This window comes from Mirounga angustirostris, unplaced genomic scaffold (genome assembly GCF_029215605.1).
Source record: "Mirounga angustirostris isolate CCGP_5_RB_7025 unplaced genomic scaffold, mMirAng1.0.hap1 SCAF_1, whole genome shotgun sequence".
Classification (NCBI taxonomy): Eukaryota; Metazoa; Chordata; class Mammalia; order Carnivora; family Phocidae; genus Mirounga; species Mirounga angustirostris.
This window is the reverse complement of record NW_026991709.1, coordinates 14,704,017-14,710,890: the sequence shown is the minus strand read 5'-3', so window position 1 is coordinate 14,710,890 and position 6,874 is coordinate 14,704,017. Positions and strand designations below refer to the sequence as shown.

Here is a 6,874-nt window from a genome sequence, read left to right as displayed (position 1 = left end):
AGAATGTCATAGTTGGAATTACACAGTATGTAGCTTTTTCACATTAACTTCTTTCACTTAGCAATAAGCTTTCGTGATTCCTCCACATCCTTTGCGGATTGATAGCTCATTTATTTTTATCACTGGATAATATCCCATTGTCTGGAGGTGCCACAGTGTGTTTATCCATTCCCCTATTGAAGAAATCTTTTTTTTTTTAAGATTTTTTTTTTTATTATTTGAGAGAGAGAGTGAGAGAGAGAGAGAGAGCACAAGAGGGGGGAGCGGGAGAGGGAGAAGCAGACTCCCCGCCGAGCAGGGAGCCCAATGTGGGACTCGATCCCGGGACTCCAGGATCATGACCTGAGCTGAAGGCAGTCGCTTAACCAACTGAGCCACCCAGGCACCCCTATTGAAGGAATCTTGATTGCTTCCAAGTTTGGGCAATAAAGAATAAAACTTCTATAAACGTCTGTGTTCAGGTCTTTGTGTGGACATGTTTTCAACTCATTTGGGTAAAACCAGGGAGAGTTATTGCTGGATCTTATGCATAAGACTATGTTTAGCTTTGTACAAAACTGGCAGACTGTCTTCCAAAGTGGCTGTGCCATTTTGCATTTGATCAGCAATAAATGCGAGTTGCTGTTGCCCCACAACCATGTCAGCATTTGTTGTTGTCAGTGTTTTGAATTTTAGCCATTTTAATAGGTATGTTACAACTTCTTTTAGAATATCATCGAGGCTGTGTCACCCATTAACCATTAGGCTACGGCAGCTAAATCAAATTGTAAAGTATGTGAAGTTTCTCTTTGCTACCCATCAATTTTCACTCAGCCGACAGTCAATCCATTTTCTCTCCACTTGTATTCCTTTTGCCTATTCTGTGCTCTTTTTTTTTTTTTCTTTTCTGCTCAGGAAATACCATCCTACTCTCTACTAACAAATATGTGTTGTTAAGTTCTCAGTGTCAAAAAGATAATCCAAATCCAAGGGCTCTGTCAAATTCAGTGAGATTTCATTATACATTGGAAATGCCTTCAGAATCTCCAAAATGTACCCCCTGCTTGTGTTCCCTCTCTCACTCTCTCTCTGTCAAATAAATAAATAAAATCTTAAAAAAAAAAAGGGGGGGGCGCCTGGGTGACTCAGTCGTTAAGCGTCTGCCTTCAGCTCAGGTCATGATCCCAGGGTCCTGGGATCGAGCCCCACATTGGGCTCCCTGCTCAGTGGGAAGCCTGGTTCTCCCTCTCCCACTCCCCCTGCTTGTGTCCCCTCTCTCACTCTCTCTCTCTGTCAAATAAATAAATAAAATCTTAAAAAAAAAAAAAAAAAGAATCTCCAAAATGTGGATTATAATGTTAAAAGATAAAGAGTGGGGAAAAAAATTGAAGGTAAAAGTCACTCAGCTAATTCTAAGAAGTTAGTCACTTATTGTCAAAGCTGACCCAAACCTGGTTAAGTTCTTCCAATGCTGCCCTTAATTTTAGGCTTGAATCTTTAAGTTCTTTAGAATTTTATAGGACCTCAAATATATTGTTCAGGTTTTCTTCGTTTTTTTTTATTTAATTTTATTTATTTATGTGTCAAAGAGAGAGATAGAGCACAAGCAGGGGGAGAAGCAAGCAGAGAGAGAAGCAGGCTCCCCGCTGAGCAAGGAGCCCAATGCAGGACTGGATCCCAGGACCCTGGGATCATGACCTGAGCCAAAGGCAGATGTTTAACCGACTGAGCCACCCAGGCATCTCAGGTTTTCTCTGTTTTATAAGTAATTTTCAAGCAGTGCAATTTCCAGTTGGATTTTATTACTTTTTAAAATATCTACCATGTAATAGAAACACAAACAATAAGTGCTGAAAGGACGAATGAATTCTAAGGTCTGTAAAAATAAGCACCATGTTTCTCACAGGTATGGATAACAATTCTGGCTGCATGTAAACAATAAGGATTTAAAAAAGGAATAAGCTCAAAAGGCTTTCTGACTTTAGAGGAATGTATAACCATCATATCATTTGGTTTGGTTCTTTTTTTTCAAGTATAATAATGAATTCTATCTTATATATAAATTTAGGCATAAAATTTGATGAATTCTTGCAAGTATGCATTCACTGCCTATACCAAGCATACCTTAATGCCTAAAATGTCTCTACTGTTCCTTTTTGGTCAACATCACTCTATAGAAATAACCATCCTTCTAGATTTTGACAACAGCTTCAGTAGACCTTATCAATAATTTTCCAAAATGGGGGGGTGTGCCTGGATGGCTCAGTCGGTTGAGCAGCCAGCTCTTTGTTTTGGCTCAGGTTGTGATATCATGGGTTATGATCTCATGGGTTATGAGATGGAGCCTGGCTTGATTGTAGGGCCCCATGCTCAGCAGGGAGTCTGCTTGAATATTCTCTCCCTCTGCAACTCCCCCTGTGCATGCTCTTTCTCTCTCTCTCAAATAAATAAATAAATCTTTAAAAAAATATATTAATAATTTTCCAAAATGGTTGTTAGATTTGCAGTCCCACCAGCAATGTAAGAGTTTCGGTTGCTCTACATCTTTGACAATACTTGTTATTTTCAGACTATTTAATTTGATCATTCTTATGGACATGTGATTATATTGGAGTATTGTTTTGTTTTTTACCTGAGAAGTAATGATATTGGGCTCCATTTTATATATGCCTATTGATCAATTAGATACCCTCTTTTTTGAAGTGTCTTTTCAAGTATTTTGTTCATTTTTAGTTCAATTTTTAATATTTTAGTATTGATTTGTAGGAGCTCTTTATACTTGAATACTGGTATTTTGTCAGATCTGTGTTCTGGAAATATTTTCTTCCTGTATATGCCTTATTTTTTTTCACTTTAAAATGGTGTCTATATATGAGCAGAACTTCTTAATATAATGAATGGGCCTGATTCATTAATTTAGAAAAAAAATTATGTTTAATGCTTTTTCTTTTTTTTTTAAGATTTTATTTGTTTATTTGAGAGAGAGAATGAGATAGAGAGAGCATGAGAGGGGCGAGGGTCAGAGGGAGAAGGAGACTCCCCGCTGAGCAGGGAACCTGATGCAGGACTTGATCCGAGGACTCCAGGATCATGACCTGAACCGAAGGCAGTCGCTTAACCAACGAAGCCACCCAGGCGCCTGTTTAATGCTTTTTCTTATCTTAATTAAGACATTCTTGGCTGCCTCACATCTTATTCCTTAATTTCCTTGTCTGCTCTTTTCAGAATTTGCTCCATTTTTATTGTTCATCCTAAATTAAAAAACAGTTGTTAATTTGAATATTTCATTCTCATTAAGTCAACAGGAAGCCATAAAAACACAAATAAATCAAACAGGTTTAATGATGTCACACTCAGCCTATTTAATTCTGACAGATCCTCTCTCAGTTGTGTAGCTGATGATCTTATGATGGATTTTCTCTGAACTAAGTGACTGCTTTTTCCTGGAAGGAAATGTGTTCTGGAGCTCTTCTCTTAATTCCAACATGAATCAATACAATCTAACAATAAGAGGTATACTAACATGCTAAAACTGCATTATATTAAGAGTGCTAATTTCTCTAATTAGTTATATTGATTATTTTCCTTAGATATATAAAGTTTTTCCTCAGACTATGATGCTATTTTCCAGTTAGTGAGTAAAATAGTTTTATGTGAAATTATGTTTTACTCATTGAAACTAAAGAGTACAGACCTCTAAAGGTGATACTAAAATATCTTTACCTTGATCTATTCACAGTGAAGCTACGACACTTCTCCTGAATTGACTGAAAGGACACGATCTGGCTGAGCAAATTCATCCATGCAATCAGTAAACAAATCTGAGATTTTCAAATGCATTATAAGTTTTTAAAGTAGAGTTTAGATTTAGCCCTATTATTAGTTATTTTTACTCAGATACAGCTAAATTAGATATTAGTAGTTCAAGGTTTTATCAGAATATTTACAAATCAAGATAAATAGATGTGGTCAATCAGCTGTGATAATTAAGCTCTTCAAAGATGCATGACCAGAGCAAGATGTTTTATCTGAGAGCACTCAAGAAAGGAAGTTTGAAATCAGTGTTGTAGTAGGCATGGTGAAGTAGATGCCTGGTCTTCAGTAAAACCTGTTCCAGTCTTAGGCTCTATTTCTTATGCCATTCTCGATCCTTAGCAATTCATTTCACTTTGGGGGGTCCTTTCCCATCCAAGATGGCAATACCGTAAGCTTTACAGGACCCCTGCCAGCTTCATAATTCTACTGGTTTTATTGAATTTGGTTTAACTCAAACAGAAAATATTCACTTTTGTTTTACTACCTAAATATATAAAACCGGGGGGAGGGAATGATGATATTTTATTCTGTGTTTTTCATAGGCAAATATTTATTTGAAGTACTAACATGAAATGCTCACTCTTCGAAGGCCAGCATTACAAGACACTTGTTACAATGTATAAAGCTCCAGGTCAGCCATAGCCTTAATACCAATTACTTCACAAGTGATGACAGTGATTTTTAAATTTCCATGATGAACAGCAAAATATTTCAGTGTGCTGACAATATTGAAGAACTACGCCATGTCCCATCATGGAGGACCATGGGGAAAATATGGTAGAGTTTCACACAAAAAATGTTTATTTTCACTATATATTTAGAGATATATTTTATTCTATCACTATTTTTTCTTATTACTAAAATGGCTAAATAAAAATAAATTTTGAACAAAACAGAAAAGTACTTATTCTTCATGTCGGACTCACTTCAGATATGAAAATATGTAAAGTTAGTTCATTACTAAATTCATATACCAATGTTATTTAACTAAAAGCATTGAGTAAGATTTTTCTGGTGTTCAGAGGAAAAAATCTTCATTTCAACTGAAGGTTATGGTTTACATATATCTATCTAGCCATATGGATATGTGTTTATATCTCTCCTATGACTTTGGCTTTTCATGGAGTAATTTATTTTCTTCACTGCCAATTGGGTGCAGTTACAAATAATCACTTTGATATTTTGAGTTTCATAAAAAAATGAAAGCCATGTATGCTGTTTTAACTTAGGATAATTTATTGCAAAAGGAACAGAGAAATCCCACAATTATAAAAGCAGAAATAAAAGACACCAGGAGACATGAAAGAGACCATTATAAAATGATAAATATTCTTAAAGTCTTAGATGCCAAATGTTTTCCATCCTGGCTTGGCCCTGGATGATCTTGTTTGGTTTAGTTATTGTAGTCAAATTTAAATAATCTTTTTGTGGCCTCAGACGTTGGGCTTCTGGGGCAGGATTTCAGCAGAAGCCACAGAATCCATATCTTCCATAGCAAGATGGGCGGCAGCAGCCATATCTGTAGCCGCCCCAACCCCAGCCACAGCCCCGTCTGCGGAAGCTGCCACATCCCCAACCACAGCCACAGCCCAGGCCACCAAAACCTCCACAGCCGTAGCCCAGGCCTCCGTCGCAGTTGCTGTAGGAGCTCATGGTGTCAGGTGTGATGAGTTTGGTTTGCTGTTGAAGGCAAGGCCCTGAGTGTGAATATCAGCATGTATTGAGGGATGTTTATATACCTATGATATATAGGCAGAACATATGATAATCACATGTATACTCTTCCTTTGTGTCATGCTGCATATTACCTGTAATGTTGTAACTCATTCTCCTGTCTCCTGACACAGGGAGAGGCCCTCGTTCCCATTAAAATGCCTCGGTTTACTTACCTTCTTATTTAGAATGTCCTTGAACCTGTTGTTTGGCTTTTATGGGAAGAAATGGCTGCCTCTTTAAATTTTGTACATTCCAAACCCTAAATTGAATTGCTTATTACCAAATATATTACATCGTTTACATTTGATGACATTCCTTTTATATTTAAACATTTTCTCTGTTCAGTCATCTCCCAAGTGGATAATTCCATATCCAGCTAAATTCACAGATATTTGTTCAATTTACAGCTGTTAAATCAATATTTTTCAAAAAGCAAATTTATTTATGAAGGTGAAGACTGAAGAAAGTGCCTCTGTTCAGAAAACATTTTTAAAAAGAAAGTGCAGTTGATTTTTAGAATTTTAATTATAATACCTTTATAATATTTTTGGCTTCAAACACTAGCTTCAGAACTTTTTGGTTGCAAAACATGGAATAATTAATTTCAGAAATTGAGTGCATAAAATCCATCTCAAAGACAGGCTTATCAGAGCAGAAGTTCAATTTCCATTTCAAATCCTAAAAACCTCCTCCATAACGATTCTCTTCAAAGTTTTACTAAAATTGCAGATTGCATCTGCCCCTATGTTTTTGTACATGCCATTTTCTTCCTTTCTTTACCCTTCTTTAGTAATCCATGTAAGACTTCTATTGTCATTCTCGTCCTGGCTTTTATTCTTCTTCCCTTCCTCTCAAAACCTACTAGGAACTACCAGGTAAAATTTTCAAGTTGACAATATTTCCCCTCACCCCTTCTATTGGCTTATTCTAGTAAATACTTCTTTCTATCTCCTCCTTATAGCTACTGTAATATGTTTCCCTTTGTTTATATAATCTATTCTTTATCCATTTATTCTCAGGCAATTTCTAACTACTCTCTACTACCTTGTTAATTGCTCAGTAAGGTCTCATTCAAAAAAAAAAAAAAACACAATAACTCAGGGTTTTCAGAATTTTAAAAGTATCTTAAAATTAGGGGTATCTTCAAAATTTTCGAAATGAAGACACAATGGTGAAATGACAGAACCAAGAAATATGTGAGAACATCTGGCTTGGACTTCATAGAATCCCTCCATTAACTTGGTTGGGTTAGTCAACTATGTCCAAGGTTGGCTCAAGTCTCTTGACTTGGGTCACTAAAAAATTTAATTTACATGATTTTTAAAAAAGATTTATTTATTTGAGAGAGAGGGAGAGAGCATGG

At 36.2% G+C, this 6,874-nt stretch overlaps 1 pseudogene; it reads right to left on the bottom strand.

Annotated features, from left to right (window-relative positions):
- Positions 1-5,188: 5,188 nt before the first annotated feature.
- Positions 5,189-5,448, bottom strand: LOC123834415 (keratin-associated protein 19-7-like; annotated as a pseudogene).
- Between the last annotated feature and the right edge of the window lie 1,426 nt (positions 5,449-6,874).